Source organism: Pseudophryne corroboree, chromosome 4, assembly GCF_028390025.1.
Source record: "Pseudophryne corroboree isolate aPseCor3 chromosome 4, aPseCor3.hap2, whole genome shotgun sequence".
In the NCBI taxonomy this organism is placed as follows: domain Eukaryota; kingdom Metazoa; phylum Chordata; class Amphibia; order Anura; family Myobatrachidae; genus Pseudophryne; species Pseudophryne corroboree.
In genome coordinates this window covers 103,186,208-103,204,228 of record NC_086447.1, presented here as the reverse complement: position 1 = coordinate 103,204,228, position 18,021 = coordinate 103,186,208, and the positions used below count along the sequence as shown (strand labels likewise).

At 45.5% G+C, this 18,021-nt stretch overlaps 1 pseudogene; it reads left to right on the top strand.

Moving 5' to 3' along the window:
- Window positions 1-17,104: 17,104 nt before the first annotated feature.
- LOC134912187 (5S ribosomal RNA) lies at window positions 17,105-17,223 on the top strand (annotated as a pseudogene).
- The last annotated feature ends 798 nt before the right edge of the window (window positions 17,224-18,021 follow it).

The window sequence follows — 18,021 nt, the reverse complement described above, 5'->3', positions numbered from 1 at the left end:
GCTCAGAAGATGGTGCCGGGGCTACAGGTCAAGTGCTTCATCCCCTATGCTGAACTTCCACCTCAGGTACTGTGAGCCTTATTAAATGGGGTGGTAGTACACCCGACCTGTACTCAGATGCCCTGGTGGCCTAGTGGGGTACTGTGGTTATAGAGAAGGCCCCAATGCATCCTGGGACAGCCTAAAGCTTTAGCCCAGTGATGGCTAACCTTGATACTCCAGCTGTTGTTGAACTACACATCCCAGCATGCCTTGCTACAGTTTTGCTATTTGGCCATGCTAAAACTGATGCAGGGCATGGTGGGATGTGTAGTTCAACAACAGCTGGAGTGTCAAGGTTATCCATCACTGCTTTAGCCTGTTGGTGCCTCTGGATCAAGATCCAATCTACACCCCAATGTTTCCCTGTGGAAACCAATGTACCCTGCTGCAGAAAATTACATTATTTTAGGTGGTTTTATTGATTATTTAACAATGGTTAGCATTTACTTTAGCAATTTTTAAGCAAACCAAAAACTGAATCCAAACCAAAACACTTGAGGGTGGTTTTGCCAAAACCAAAACATGATAATGAACTAGAACCTAAACCAAAACACGAGGGTCCATGCACATCTGTAGTTTAAGCTCTGATGTACAGTGTGCCAATTTGGCAAATAACTTTACTTGCACTCTCTTGTCCTGAGTCTGCCTCAATCTGTAGTATCTATATGCATACTCATAAAAGAGAGATAACATTGGCCCACATTCCGAGTTGATCGCTCGCTAACTGTTTTTTGCAGCCATGCAAACACATAGTCACCGCCCACGGGGGAGTGTATTTTCACTTTGCAAGTGTGCGAACGCCTGTGCAGCTGAGCTCTGCTTTCACTTTGAAGATTAGTTCATTTTGAACTAATCATTCATGAACTACCTATCACTAGTGGACTCACTTTGTGGAGCTGATTGAACTACATTGTCCTGACGACTCATGAGTCATTCTCCTTGCAAGTAGTTCAGTAGTTCAGCGATTCATTACAGATCACTGATCAGCTCACTGACTCAATGACTCATACAGCCATATGAGTCAGTACAGTACCTCTAAGCTACCATGTGTGGCACTGCTGTGTTCAGGCATATGCATTGATTGTATGGAGCTGATTGAGCTACATTGTCCTGACGACTCATGAGTCATTCTCCTTGCAAGTAGTTCAGTAGTTCACTGATTCATTACAGATCACTGATCAGCTCTCTGACTCATACAGCCATAACGAGTCAGTACAGTACTTCTAAGCTACCATGTGTGGCACTGCTGTGCTCAGCATATGCATTGTATGGAGCTGATACTGAACTGCATATAGCCATGATTCATTCCCCCAGTATATTAGGTGACAAGCAGTAGTGGATCTTGCTACGGGCACACAAGATTTTTGCCCAGGGTGCCGCCTTCCGGAGGGTGCCGCGCCATGGCAAGATCCGCTACTGTTTGTCAGTGCCCCCCGGTGCTGTGCGGTGCTGTGAAGGAAACTAGACGGGTAGACGCTACCCGTCTAGTTTCCCTTCCTGTAGAGGACCTTTGCTGTGCGGTGCGCGATGACGTCATTGCGCACCTCACAGCATTGTGGGACTGGCACATAGACGCTAGGGGTCATAATTGACCTCTAGTGTCTATGTTGTACAATGGGAGAGATGTCATGACATTTCTCCCATAGATCCAAGAAGCGGCGCGCGGAGGTCAGCAGCGGTCGGAAATCAGGAGCGGGGATAGTAAGTATTCATTTTTTTGTGTATTTTTTTGTAAGCGGCGCTACTCTACAGGGGGCACAAATAGGGGCACAACTCTACAGGGGGCACAAATATGGGCACAACTCTACAGGGGGCACAAATATGGGCACAACTCTACAGGGGGCACAACTCTACAGGGGGCACAAATGGGGGCACAACTCTACAGGGGGCGTAACTGACCACGTCCCTGTATGAAGCCACACCCCTATTTTTGCCCGGGCACCACAAGGGCTAGAACCGGCCCTGGTGAGAAGCTACACTCCCAATCAGCTAAAGACACAGTGCTGGGTGCTGCATGCTATCCTGTAGGGTCTGATTACTCCACTCAAGACATAGGGGGATGTACTATAAAGCTTCAAGTGACATAAAGTAGAGCAGGTGCCCCTAGCAACCAATCAGCTTCTGTCACTTTATATACTGTTGAAGATAAATGACAGAAGCTTATTGGTTACTTTGCAACATCTCCACTTTATCTCTCTCTCTAAGGTCTGTTACATTTGGGCAAAGGGACTTTTTTAAATTTTAATTACTGTATTGTAAAAGCAGAAAAAAGTGACTTATTACATCACTCTGAATTTGTGTCTTTCACTTGCATATTATGAAGTAAAAATTAGTACCAATATTGGGATTAATATTGCAGAGATAAATATGTCACTACAGGTTGAGTATCCCTTATCCAAAGTGCTTGGGACCAGATGTATTTTGGATATGGGATTTTTCCGTATTTTGGAATAATTGCATACCATAATGAGATATCATGGTCATGGGATCTAAATCTAAGCACAGAATTCATTTATGTTACATATACACCTTATACACACAGCCTGAAGGTCATTTTAGCCAATATTTTTTATAACTTTGTGCATTAAACAGTGTGTCTACATTCACACAATTCATTTATGTTCCATATACACCTTATACACACAGCCTAAAGGTCATTTAATACAATATTTTTAATAACTTTGTGTATTAAACAAAGTTTGTGTACATTAAGTCATCAAAAAACAAAGGTTTCAGTATCTCACTCTCATTAAAAAAAGTCCGTATTTCGGAATATTCCGTATTTCGGAATATTTGGATATGGGATACTCAACCTGTATAAGGTTGTTATATAAGTTTATTGCTTTTCTTAAATATAAAAAAATCTGACATATTAAACATACTGTATCTGATCATTTGAACAAGATTATAACTCCTACAATGAGCTAGTATTAGAAATACCTACTCTTTGTGTAATAGTCTAGACTTGTTCTAAATCCATTCACTCCTTTCAGTCTCAGAGTCAGTGAGTGAAATGATGAACTAAATGAACTAATCTTCTGAACTAATCTTTTGAGTGAACTAGATCATAATGAATTAATCACCAAAGTGAACTACAGTAGATTTCCCATCACTAGAGTCCACGCCATGTCTGAGTGCAGCAGTGACCCCTGTGGCAGCAGAGATGTACTGGCTCATGAGTATTGCTGAGTGAGAGCTGAATAACAACATACCTCCCAACTGTCCCGCTTTCAGAAGTCGCCCTCTCGTGGACTCGGCTAGGATTTACAGATTAAAGAGTGCAAATAAATTGACTAAAGGTATTGCACTGAGAAGTCCGGTAAAGGTCTGAGGACCATAACATGCCATTCCCACCAGATGCATTATGGAGCCTGACAGTGTAAGGGTTACATTGTCTTTTAATTACTCCGTATAGATTATAAAGCCTAGAAGCCAGGCTTGGATAACCTACAGGCACCACCTAAAGACCAGACCAGTCTTTATAGATCCACAGCAGCATGTGAACAGGGGTGTATGGAGATAAGGGAGCCCTTGTGCAGTCTCCATTTGGACTTCTCTTCTCTAGTGGGTGGCTCAGGGGAGTAAACTGGCACTGTGCCAAAGTCTACTGTGCATGCACTGGTCTCCGGGAACATGGCGCCCACGCCTTATTCCCAGTGATTTTTGTACTCTGCATACGCAAATCACGGAAAAATTACTGAAGCTCCATTTTCCCAGTGATTTCTGCACTTCTGCCACTGCTGACACCAGACTTGAGAGGTCAGTATTAAACATGGAAGCAGGGTGTGCAATGTTGGCCCCCTGGAGCCAGGGGCCCGTGGGTACGGCACCCCCAGCACCCACTGGGCCCGATTCAGACCTGATCGCTGCTGTGTGCTTTTGCAGCAGTCTGTGATCAGATAGCTGCCGCCCATGGAGAGTGTAAATTCGGCTTGTGCAAGTGTGTGAAGGCATGTGTACGGCGTGCAAAAACTTCACCGGACAGCGGACATCTGCAAATCCGTTTGCAAATCACTCACCATCTAATGATTATCCATACTGTGCAGTGTGTGCGCAGCCCTGGACTTACTCCTACAGTGCGATACAAACAGGCTGATTGGGGCCGCAGCTGACATCACACACCCGCCCTGAAAACGCTTGGGAACGTCTGCGTTTTTCCTGACACTCCCAGAAAATGGCCAGTTACCATCCACAAACGCCCTCTTCTGTCAGTCACCTTGCGAACACCCATGCAATCAAAATTTTTGCACCATCCTGTCGCTGTTTGGTGATGGACCTGTGCATTGTGGTGCATACGCATGGGCAGTCTTCAACAGCGGTCAGGTCTGAATCAGGCCCATTGTACGGTAGATATAGCGCTGCACGTGAGCTTCAGGTTCTCTACCTCTGATGTAGGCCATCATGGGGGTCATTCCGAGTTGATCGCTAGCTGCCGTTGTTCGCAGCGCAGCGATCAGGCTAAAAATCGGCATTTCTGCGCATGCGTATGCACCGCATTGCGCACGCGCGACGTACGGGTACAAAGTCCTTTGTGGTTTTTCTCAGGTTCTAGCGATGTTTTCATTCGCACTGACGGCCGCAAGAAGATTGACAGGAAAGGGGCGTTTCTGGGTGGTAACTGACCGTTTTCAGGGAGTGCTTAGAAAAACGCAGGCGTGCCAGGGAAAACGCAGGCGTGGATGGGCGAACGCTGGGCGGGTGTGTGACGTCAAAAGCCAACCCTCCAACGTTAGAATTAACGCACACGAAGAGTAAGTTCAGGGCTGGTCTTGTTTTGCACAAAATGTTTTTGCAGGCGCTCTGCTGCACAGGCGTTCGCACTTCTGCAAAGCGAAAATACACTCCCCAGTGGGTGGCGACAATGCGTTTGCACGGCAGCTAAAAACTGCTAGCGAGCGATCAACTCGGAATGACCCCCCATGTTTGTATCAGTGTAGAATAAATATTGTCCTGATGATTTATTGCTCAATATCTCTGTACAGAAAGTGCCCTATGATGCTGAATTCAATGATAAATAATAATCTCTAGCTACTGAATTTCCACTTTTTCTGTGAATAAATAAAACTAAATGATGAATCATTTATTTCCCCACTCCCTGTATATTCTCATTCCTGCCAGGGGCTGCGGCATTACATTATACATTCTGGTGTGGGCCGGAGTTTATACTAATACTTATCTAGATGACTGTGGCAAACTAATCTGCTCCGTCTATTGGGAGACAGGAGAAAACCACTTGCAAAAATAAGGAGAATGTTTTGTCCATGTTATGAGAACATTTGTAATCACAGTTCCCTGGACATGATTCTAAGGTGGGAGTAAAGCATAAAACAGTACATGACGGTGCACCTTGGCAAAACCGTGCTGCACTGCAGGTGGGGCAGACTTTAAATGTTCAGAGAGATGTAGATTGAGGAGGGAGTCCAAACTCAGATCTAAATTGCAGTGTAAATATAAAGTTGGGCAGCGTTTTTGGCCTTGTGGCCTGATTCAGAGCATGCTTTCAGGGGAGATTGTGAAAGCAACATCTATAAGCGCAGTGTTACAGTTAGGCTTACCCATACTTGCCAACTCTCCCGGATTCTGCGGGAGACATCCGGTTTCTCAGGTAGTCCCCCGCAGCCCTGGGAGAGTGGGCACCCCTCCCGCATTCTGCCCACTTCCTATGTAAGTGGGCAGAATGGGGAGCTAAATAGTGACAAATTGCGGACCCGTGGAGGGGGCGGGGCCTAATGACATCATTGGCTCAGCCCGCCCCCGTCGCCGCCCACCTGCTTCTCCTCTCTGAGTATCTCCCGGAGAGGAGAAAGTAAATGTAGGTAAGTATGGACTTACCATACTTTAAAGTGAATGTATACTAATACATCTGATAGGCTTGTCATAAAAATGGCTAACATTCAAATATAAATGAGCCGCAGAGCAGTTAGGGTGTGGTATACAAGATCAACAATCTCTACAGTAGGTCAAACCCATATGGTCGACACGCATTAGGTTGACACTTTTTTTTAGCATTTTTGCGGTTAGTGTGGATAGTTTTTCCATCTGGGAATCACCATTTGTAGAAAAGTGTTCGCTCGCCGCAAGGTTTCTGAAGGTTAGGATCCGTGACTTGGATAGTCAAGGATGGAAAAAGTCCAAAAACTGCCCCCCCCAAAAAAAACAAAAAAAAAGCGTGTAGACTATGTGTGTGTCAACTTGCCATGTCGACCATATGAACCTGTCAGCCTTTTATCCATGTTGACGTTTTCCAGTGTCGACCTAATGTATGTCGATCATATGGGGTCAACCTATTTACTGTCAACCTAGACCTATCATTCGGATCCCAAGCAGTCAGTAAGATTTACGTGTTAATGGAAACACACTGATACTATTCAGGGCTTAGAGGCCAATTCAGCATGAATCTGAGAAGTGCGGAAATCGCTATATGGTGATTTCCGCACTTGTGCGCATGCGTTCACGTTGCTGTGCGCATCTGTGAGGACTTAGGGGCTTATTCAGATCTGATCGGTGCTGTGCGTTTTTGCACAGCAGCGATCAGATCTGAACTGCGCCGGTGCCGCAGTGCGCCGGCGCATGCCAGACAGCCGACTTAGCCCAGCGATCGCCTCTGCCTGATTGATAGGCAGAAGCGGCCGCTGGGTTGGAGGTAGTGGGCCGGCGGCGGCTGCGTGACATCACACGCAGCCGCAGCGACCCTCACAGCGATGAGAAGCTCCCTGCCAGCGCACAGGAGCTGCGCTGGTAGGAAGCTACTCCTGAAATACAAAAACATCGCCGCTCTGCGATGCTTTAGTACTTCTGCGGGGGATGGGGGGTCGGGCCTGACATGCGGGGCGGACTAGCCCTGTGCTGGGCGTCCCCCCCACATGTCAGGGAAGCTGATCATAGATGTACTAAATTTAGCACATCTACGATCAGGTCTGAATCACCCCCTTAGACTGTGACTTCATGCAGTCGCAGTCTAAGTGCCAGCGGGGACGGGGCGTCCCCGCTGCGTTGGGGAGGCACGGTCCGGACAACGGAGGAGTGTCCAGACTGTTTACAGGGTGGGCCACCGTGGCTGTATGACATCACACACAGCCGCTGCGGCCCAAAACATGGCCACCTGAGGACTGTCTTCACAGCTGTATAGCGATGCACTTGCATTTCAGGGGACAACGACCTGGCATGATAGAGAAACTCACATGCCCACATTCTGTGCAGGCCTGGCGACCACTCAGTAATGGCTCAACCATGGTACCAATGGTTAACCCATCAACCATAGATGACATGTGCCTCAGTAGCTACTTCTAATTGGCTGACAGTAAAGGAATTCTCTTAAATTCAGGTCCTATTCAGAAGTGGGCTCTTATATTATGGAAACACAGGTATTTGCGCAAGGCTGATTCTGAGTAGTACGTATCTGCTACCGCGTTTCTGTCCGGCATCAGCAGCCTGATCACTACCGTATGCTAATGCCAATATCTGCCCATGTAAGCATCTTGAGAAAAAGCGCAATATATAAAATTATTATTATGCTGAGTATATGTGCGCCTGCATGCTGAAGACCGGCCTGCAGTGCCGGATTAAGGGAGGGGCGACGGGGGCGGTCATCCCAGGGTCCCCACACACTGCTCTCCGACTGCTCAGCTGTTCATTAACAGTGGCTGCCCAGGAGCTCCTCCATGTACAGTTTTGTGGGATAGTGAAGTCACCATTTCCTGGGAAACCGGCCCGTGCACAGTGCCAGAGTCTACACACTTGCTCCACCAACTAGAGAGGAGGGGGCCTGGAAGGAGACTGAACATGGGCCGCCTCCTCCCTTAATATGCCACTGTACGTGACTCCACGCGGTAACCTCTTAATCGCCTCCCAGAAAGGCTTGTTTTGCCAGCTGAGTGCTTAAGCATGGTACGGCGCATGTGCAGGCAGACACTGCTTTCCGCATAACGTGCAATTTCTATATATCTGCAAGAATCCTTCGCATTTGGTCTCGTATCTGCGATTCAGAATCAGGCCTAGTAATGTTGTATACGGGTGAATTACACAAAGCACCTGTGTGCCTATTGCTGTAGATTTGTTCAGGACAGTCTCGTTACTATGTAACAAAATACTATGTAACAAAACCCGTTACTATATCTGTAGATATATAATATGTAAGCTATAGATATAATATATAACTATAGAGACATAAAATGAAGGGTCTTTAAATTGTATTCAAATGACAAGAATTCTCGATGTTTAAAAACAGAACCGACAATCCTGTCTGGTGCAGTGTATAATACGGCGTCTCTTCTTGTCGCCAACACTCATCTACAGTACTTTCCTTCAAGCCATCTCTCTCATAAAACAAAGACTTTGAGTGTTTGAGAATTTGCCCTTGTGCCACTGACTTGTTCCTCCCTCTTCCTGTCTTCAGCTCACATCTTGCCCTGTGTGGGTTATGAAACACTGGAAGAGAGCTGAGCGCGAATTCTCAGCAGGAAACAATGTTGCTCTGTGTGCACTTGTATACTGCTGGCATAGAACTGTACCATTATAATGGATGATACTGTGGGACAACGAATGTACATCTGTAATCTAATTAGCGATACGACACTGGGAAGATATTTGAAATTGAGTATTGCCACTTTATTTCTGAAATGAAATGAACGGATTGATATTGTTCTATCATAGGCATGTTAGTAGTGCCAGTTTAAGCTTGCTCTGTGTTTATCCTTCAGCCTTACATTTGGTTGACATTAAAATTCTGTCTTGAGATCTAATCCTTCTTAATTGTTGAACTGGTCGAAAAAAATCTAAATGAGTGGGCGACAAAACATTTAATACGATCAAATGTAGATCGCCCATTTGTGGCGCCTCACAAATAAAAGATGATGATAATTATTATGTCTGAGTTGATCACTAATATGATCCAGAATGGTGGAACATGTTTTGATCTAACCTTAGTTTTTTTTATGAAAAAGACGCAGTTTTGCGATTAGTTAATTTACTAAGGATTAATTCACATGGAACTTGCATGTCAAATGCGACTTTGTATTCCAAATCGCGGCAGTTCGCTATCAGCACAAACATCGTCCAAATAACATAGGTATCAATGGAAATTGCAAATTTATTAAGAATTGTATTTGCAAATTCACACAAATTTGCAACAAAATCGCACCTCAATGCACAAAATCAATGCACCGGTTATTTTTGAGTGAGATCCATTTTTTCCCCCAAGTTCCTGAAAAAGCCCAACCAAAATTGCACAAGAAAACTCACCTCAATGCACCACTTCCAAAAAGCAACATGTGAAAACCATTATAATAATTAATGCTTAACCAATCAGAATGCTAATAAAAGCCCACCTGCAGCTCTCACTTTCTGCTGTCAGCCATGGCATAGGCAGGTTATGGAGTAGACAAAGGGGAAGGATTGTTGGAGGTGCACTGATTAAACCCTATCTAGTACGATGATACAAAAATTCTGGTAATCGATATATTGCAGTTCATCGATAGGGTTGTGTATGGGTGACCGGCGGTTGGGATACCGCAGGTCACCATACAGACGCCGGGATCCCGGAGTTTAGGTTGCCGGCGACCTCGTTGCACTCGCCATGCAGCGGGCTCGCTCTGCTAGCGGTTACCCGTCCTATTGCTGTATATGTTGGTAGAGGCGGGCATCTGATGACACAATCTAAGGCGTCATTACTGGTTTCCATGGTGACGCATCCTCCTAGGGAGTGCTTCAGGTGACGCATTATAGCGCGTAATTGCTGGGAACCATGGTGACGCACGTGTTGCGTCTTCCCAGGCTCCCGTTTGATTGTAGTTTGCAATGTTCGTCAGACTGTGGTGCATTTTTAGCCGGTGCCGGGTATATATCTATTTTCAGGGGGCAGCTCTTGCATGCATGCAGTGTATTAGGCAATAGATTTGTGCAATTATGAACTATGTAATGGGAAGGTATGTTTCTATGGAATTTGCGCCTTTTCACTGGTGCAGACATTTGCACCAGATTACGTGAAAGAGGGAATAGCCATAGAAGCATCAAAAGAGCAATGAGAGACCATCTAGGAATTCTTAGTACTGTAGGTGCATACAGTGGTGCCTAGAGAGGGGGGAGGGTACAAATTACCCAGGCCCATGTCTGTTGGAGGGGCCCAGTGAATGCCCAGAGGGGGGTCCTAGGCCCCTCCCTCTTACCTGGCAGCAGCAGCTGCAGCTCTTTTCCTCAGCCCAGCACATGCTGCTGTGTGCTGGGCTGCAGTGCAGCAATGGATGTGATTAAAATACCTTTTTTTTGTATTATTTTTTTCTAAGGGTGCATGACCACGCCTCCTGAAAAGTACCTGGGCCCAGCCGGACTCTCTACTATAAGAATTAAGGTCAACAGCAATGCAGACTATCTTAGTGCATATAGGTACAAACATCACAAGCACTCTCATTGGCCACCCATTGTCAAAATGATAAGACGGCTAAAAGTAGAAGCTTGTTTGTACCATATGCACGCTTCCTTCCTACTTAAATTTGATTCTATCTTACCTTGGCAGATTGTTTGCTTTATATCTGCATAATCCCTGAGCGATTTTTCACTATTAAAAAGAATTACAACATCCTGCTGCTATTAGGAAATGTACTATGGGTTGTACTCACATTGGGACCTCTATTATCTTTGTGGATTTTCGTGGATTTTGATTTGCTAATACCCACCATATAATTTGAAGAGTGTTAAGGGCCCTACACACTGGCGATCGGTCGCCGAGATGCCCGACAGACAACCCAGCGGTGCGAGGGGTGGGGGAAGTGACGGGAGGAGTGACGTTTCTTCACTCCCCCCGTCCCCATAGCCCTGCATTCTAATATGGACGATATTTTCCATATTGGCTTGCAGTCATAAATGAGCCGGGACGCTCATCGTTCATCGTTGGTGCATACACACTGAAAGATATGAACAATATCTCATTCATCAATGAACGAGATTGTTCATATGTTTTAGTGTAATCTGTAAATGTGTAGGGCCCATTATACTTATCAGTGTCACAATTGTTGTTTGTGAGGTCATCATTTCTTAAAAAATATTATTAAAAGCTATGTTTTAAATAATAACCTTACAAGTGTGCCCAACAAAGAGTTCCTTTTCCTGTCCCTCAAGCAGGTTATGGAGTAGCCTGGATGCAGGCAGTGATGTCATGTGGGCTGCACCAGCTGACTGACAGGGCCCAGGAGCAAGAAACAGAACAGAGGAACCAGCTGGTGGGAATGTGTTTGTGGAGTTTGTTGTTTTACAGCGACTTGTGGTGCGAATTGAGGCGTGGTTAGCGTTGTGCTGACATGCGCCTTGTGAGGCATTCTACTGTGAATTATAGCATTTGAATGTGATTATATGTGTATTATAGCATTTGAATGTGACCTATGACGCAACTTCCCGTGCAAAAGCCACAAGTTTGACAAAGGTCGCACACGCCACACTGCGACTAAATACACCATCGAAAGACAAAGGCCCAAGTGAAAGCGCTAATTAATAAATGTGCACTTTTTGTTGCAGTGATTAGGGGCAATTATGGGTGATTTGCATTCTCACTTAAAAACAATTCTTAGTAAATTTCCCCCTAGGAATCTTTCACTAAGCCTTATGGTCACTGAATGTCATCGTGTCCCCCCGCCAGCACACACACACACACACACACACACACACACACACACACACACACACACACACACACACACACACACACACACACACACACACACACACACACACACACACAGTTTAGCCTTCTGTCAGTGAATTTTATCTATTTTCCCTTTACTTTCTAGGGGTGTGGTATAACAGATAGTCAGTCAATAGACAGACACCATATGTTAGACAGACATTAGGTCGACAGGGTCAAAAGGTCGACATGAAAATGGTCGACACAAAAAAGGTAGACACCATGTTTTTTGCATTTTTGTGGTTTGTGTGGATAGTTTTGTCATCTGGGACATCCAATTGTAGAAAAGCATCTGCTCACCACGCTTCGGGCTCGGTGGCTCACTGCGCTCGCCCCAAGGTTGATAACCAACTCTATGCCGACATGGATAGAGAAGGTATGAAATAGTCCAAAAACGTAAAAATGTTAAAAAAATCGTGTCTATCTTTTTTGATGTCGACCTTTTGACCCTATCTACCTTTTGACCCTGTCGACCTAATGTCTGTCTATCATATGGTGTCTGTCTATTGACTGTCTAACTAGACACTATCTATCTATCAACCAGATACCACTTTCTAGTTTGGTAGCAGTTAAAGCCGTTCTCTGGATACTTGGCCTACAAGCATTATTTAGGCATTCATTTTCCAAAGCATTTTGTCATGTGTGTGTGTGTGTGTGTGTGTGTGTGTGTGTGTGTGTGTGTGTGTATGTGTGTGTGTATGCTGAGATCTCTATTGCTATTGCTGCAAAGTTTCTGTATGGAGGGCCTGATTTGGTCTTCTACGCAAACCCGATGGTTTAACGGGTCCTGTGTGATCACTCGCAGCATAATTGACATGTTGCTGCGCTTGGGGGGTGGAGACCAGGACTGTTCTACAAATTGGGGTGTGTCATCCTAATATTGTAGGTGTGCCAAGCTCACGGTCTGTGTCGTCTTATGCAGACTTTCTGGAGCTGGCTTACGCAAACTGACCGAGGACTGCGAACATCGCAATGGGTGATACAATGTCGCGTCTTCAGACATAGGTGGTCATTCCGAGTTGATCGCAGCCAGCAACTTTTTGCTGCTGCTGCGATCAACTAGTACATGCCTATGGGGGAGTGTATTTCAGCTTAGCAGGGCTGCGATCGCTTGTGCAGCCCTGCTAAGCTAATAAAATTTCAAGTAAAACAAGACCAGCCTTGGATATACTTACCCTGTGCGACGATCTTAGTGATGCTGGGGCCGGCTTTGGCGTCAGACATCCGCCCTCTGTTCTCCTGGACACACCTGCGTTTTTTTCTCCACTTCCCAAAAACGGCAGGCAACGGTCCGGTGACGCCCAGGAACTCCTTCTTTTTGTCAATCTTCTTGCGGTCGGCTCTGCGACCACTTTCTTCTTTGTCCTGGATGTAACCCGGCGAACCCTGTCGCCGGGCAACATCGCGCATGCGCAGTGCGGCTGCCGCGCATGCGCATTCCGCACCCGTTTGCACCGGTGCGAACGAGTCGGAAATACCCCCTTAGCACTCAGAATACAGATGCTGCCAGGAGGTGTCTTTTTTCCTACAGATGCCAATAGAACATTAGTTGCTCAGTATTGCACATTTGCCTTCCTGCAGCCCCCTGCGGCTGTACAGGACCGTACATATCAGAATCAGGCCCTGTCTTAGCACTTGTACTAAAAATACTATTTGGGTGTGTAAATCCTTTGAGGAATCCTTGTCATCAGAATATGATTTGTCTAATAGTCTTCATGAAATAAATAAAAAAAGACCCAGTCAACCAATGACATTAGAAATTATGCGAAATTTATGTTATAAATACCACCCACTGTATTTATTTTATCTTCTGCTTTTTAGGGTATGAATTGATTGTGTCAACAGCAGAATGTTGAATGTTATGATGACATTGGTTAAAATGTAGACATATAATATATGGACATAGTCAAAAATGTCGACATTACATTAGCGTTACTGTTATGCTTAGGTTTACAGGTTATGGTTAGGAATAGATTTTGACATTGGTAATGTCAATATGCTACAGGTCAACATCTAACCAGTGGTGTAACTAGAGGCGTGGAGGCCCCTGGCAAACTCTCAAGTTTGGCCTCCTATTTGATTTCTATAGACACTTATACCCCTTTTCCACTTGCTCAAAAAACACGGGTAAATAAATACACGGGGGCGCGCATTTACCCATGTTTTTTGCTAGTGGAAACGGCTCCCTCAGGAAAAACCCGGATCAAGTGACCCAGGAATCCTACCCAGGTAGCTACCTGGGTAGGACACGGTAATGATCCGGGTAAGGTTGTAGTGTAAACGGAAGCCGTGTCGATGCGACACGGCTCCCGTTTACACTGTATGGAAGGGCGGCGCTGGGAGATCATGTGATCTCCCAGCGCCGCCCCTGCCGCGTCACCAGCAGCGTCACCAACCCGGCAATATGCCGGAATGGTGACTGCTGATGGGAAAGGGGCCAATGCGGGTCGCAGCCGGGTAGCACCCGTGTCAGGCTCCTGGCTGCGACCCGCATTGTGTAGATGGAAAAGGAGTATTAGGCAGTAGCGTATTTCCCACTAGGCACGTGAGGTTTGTTTATTGCACAAGCCGTGCCTGTTACTTATTCCTACAAGTGCTGGATCAGCTGATATCACTGAGGTTATGCAATTACTTAGTTTTCACCAGCTATGTATGTACTTTACTCATCTGACAAACTGCTGATACAGGGATTTTCAAGCAGTAAAAGTAGTGAGAACACACACTCAGGAAAAGGAAGAAAGCTCCAGGTGGGACTAGGGTAGTGCAGTGAGGACAATGTGGAAATGGTTTCTTCTTTTAAGGTGTGTAGACTAGACACTAGATGATATTTTAAACAATGTGGACGATAACGACACATTGTTAGCGATATCGTCCAGTGTGTACGCGCTATGGTGGTGATTCAGACCTGATCACTGGGCTGCTAACTTTGCTGTCCTGCGATCAGATAACAATAAGGTTCGTATCTAGCGCCCTGCTTGTCGGGATATCTGTTATGGCAGAAAGGTTGTGAAAGAGGTAAAACCCAAACCTCTAGAAGTATACAAAATGGAGATATACAACCGCGCCTGAGTCAATTATCTTAATGAATGCGTACACAAATAATTGTCATGAATATTGTCAATGATAAATTATTAGTATAAATAACAATTGAAATGATGACCTACACAATGTATTCTTTTGGGAATTAGAACGTATTTTTAATCAGAAAAGTGGTGTATTAAAATTCACCTGATGCATGCATATAGGAATATAATGCAAAGTGTAAAAGAAAAAAAGGAGGGGGAGGGGGGGAAGGGAGGCGGGTTTTTGGGGGAAAGAAAAACAGTTTCTGCAGTGTTCAAGGGGAGGAAAGCAGTAACAGATATATTACTGTTTAGTAGGTTTGGAGGTGATATACACTGCAGTGATTAATCTGTAATACACTCAGACCGGTGGCGTCCCACCTCTGTAGTGTTAATGTCCTTCTGAATGTCTATATGACCAGAGCCGATGAGGTAGTGTATATAAATGTCCTGTGGAGGTTCCAGAATGTGGGGTACCCCTGGTGGGCTGCTGGCAATATGGGATGTGACTGGGGCTGGTACTATGGTAGTTAGGACTCCGGACGCCCTGAGGAAGACCCAGAAGGGTCGACACGCGTAGGAGCAGACTTTGCATTCAATATCATTACATCCCATATCAATCATTAATTATATACACAGCCGTGGAGAAGGAGAGGAAACAGAGGACGAACGAAGGGACAGCATACTGAGCGAGCAACCGCTGCGGTCACGTGACCGGACCGACTCGGAAGGAAGAGAGGTCACCGAGGAGAAGCGATACCGGCTGCGGGCAAGAAGAGGACAGACGGAGCTGAGGGAACAAGGTAAGGGACCCCGTAGGAGAGGAGAAGGCAAAGCGGACAGCCGAACAGGGCTAGAAGCATTTTCCCTTCTCTCTCTCCAAGACGGTGACCGCGTCCCAGCTGCCCTGAGAACCACGGTGCGCTTGTCAGAGCGACACCGCGGCTGATCGGGGCGCAAGGGAAAAACGGTGCGTCCGGAGTCCTAACTACCATAGTACCAGTCAGTACACAGTACATAGTAAGTAGAGGGACTTACTCTGCCACTGCGATCAATTCAGTGCTTGTCGTTACTGGTTTGACGTCACAAACACACCCAGCGTTCGCCCAGACACTCCCCCGTTTCTCCAGCCACTCCCGCGTTTTTCCCAGAAACGGCAGCGTTTTTTCACACACACCCATAAAACGGCCAGTTTCCGCCCAGAAACACCCACTTCCTGTCAATCACACTACGATCACCAGAACGAAGAAAAAACCTCGTAATGCCGTGAGTAAAATACCAAACTTCTTAGCAAATTTACTTGGCGCAGTCGCAGTGTGAACATTGCGCATGCGCAATTAGTGGAAAATCGCTGCGATGCGAAGAAAATTACCGAGCGAACAATTCGGAATGAGGGCCATTGTTTGTGATATTGTTCAGTGTGTATGCACTATGGGGGTCATTCCGAGTTGATTGCAGCCTCAAATTTGTTAGCAGTTGGGCAAAACCATGTGCACTGCAGGTGTGGCAGATATAACATTTGCAGAGAGAGTTAGATTTGGGTGGGTTATATTGTTTCTGTGCAGGGTAAATACTGGATGCTTTATTTTTACACTGCAGTTTAGATTTCAGTTTGAACACACCCCACCCAAATCTAACTCTCTCTGCACATGTTATATCTGCCCCCCCTGCAGAGCACATGGTTTTGCCCAACTGCTAACAAATTTGCTGCTGCGATCAACTCTGAATTAGGCCCTATGGGGGTCATTCCAAGTTGATCGTAGCTGTGCTAAATTTAGCACAGCTACAATCACCTTCCCTGACATGCGGGGGGATGCCCAGCACAGGGCTAGTCCGTCCCGCATGTCAGTGCCCCCCCCCCCCGCACAAATACAAAAGCATCGCACAGCGTCGATGCCTTTGTATTTGAGGAGTAACTCCCGGCCAGCGCAGTTCTTGCAGCTGGCCGGGAGTGAATTGCGGCTGGCCGCAGTGGCTGCGTGAGACGTCATGCAGCCGCCACGGCCCGCCCCCCCAACGGTCCGCCCCCCCTTAACGGCGCCGTTCAGTCCCCTCCCGCCCAGCGACCGCCTCTGTCCTTTATCAATAAATTATCTATTTTGCTCTATGTGCTCTCATTTTCACACTCTCTCATCCAATAAATGGTTGTACTCTGCAATAGTGAGATAAACAACAGAGACTTCCTATTGGACAGCAGAAGTGTAATATTTTTCTTTTTTCTTATCTATTACTTTACTATCTTACATTTTACTGGGATCACGTTTGGTTCCATATATCTCATCTCTCTCATCCAGAACGGGTAATCCTATGTGAGCAGTAGTGACGCCCTATCTACAGTCATACCACACTGGATATGCCCGATCTCATCTGATCTTGGAAGCCAAGCGGTGTTGGGCTTGGTCAGTACCAGAAAGGGGGACCTTTTGGGAATACCAGGTACTGTAGGACCGTATTAAAGCAGAACTTACAGAATATACCTGGGAAAGCAGAAGTGTATCTTACTTCATTCAATACCAAAATATTTTGGCGTCTATACACTCTCTCATTACTCATTCAATGGTAACAGATGAGCAAAAGCAGAAGTGTCTGGTATTCTTTCCTTTTACTCCTCTCTATCTCAATCCAGATTCATCTATGTATAATTGGTGCGATATGGGAATGTATACTCACAGACAAATTTTATAATTACAGCACCAACAATTCATGAATTATTGGCTTGGGAGAAGAACAGCCTGTCTTTTGTTCTCTTTGAAATGATTATAATATCTTGAATAATTTCAGGATAAGAGAATAGAATAATAGAAACTTTCGCTTGGATCATGGTTATTTCTTGATCACATTTACTCACAAGTGGTTTATCTATCTCTTGTTATATGGTACAGCTATAAAATGTACCTCATCCTAATGAATATAATTAATTAGCACAGAAAGAAACAATTGGAGTTATCTATTTCATAACTTTTTTAACTCTAGAGATTTTTTGTTAGTCGTTCTGAAACTTTTAAGCCGACAGCAATAAACGTTAAGTTTTATTCTCTATTTATTTCTTATCATTCTTTACTATTTTTCTATAAATTACTATAAGTGTGCCCCAGATAGACTAAGCAGTCTTTTTGCCTCTGGAAACAAAAACAGACAGACACAGAGGGGGTCATTCCGAGTTGATCGCACGTAGCAACTTTTTGCTGCCTGTGTGATCAACTAGACGCCGCCTATGGGGGAGGGCTTTTTTGCAGAGCAAGGCTG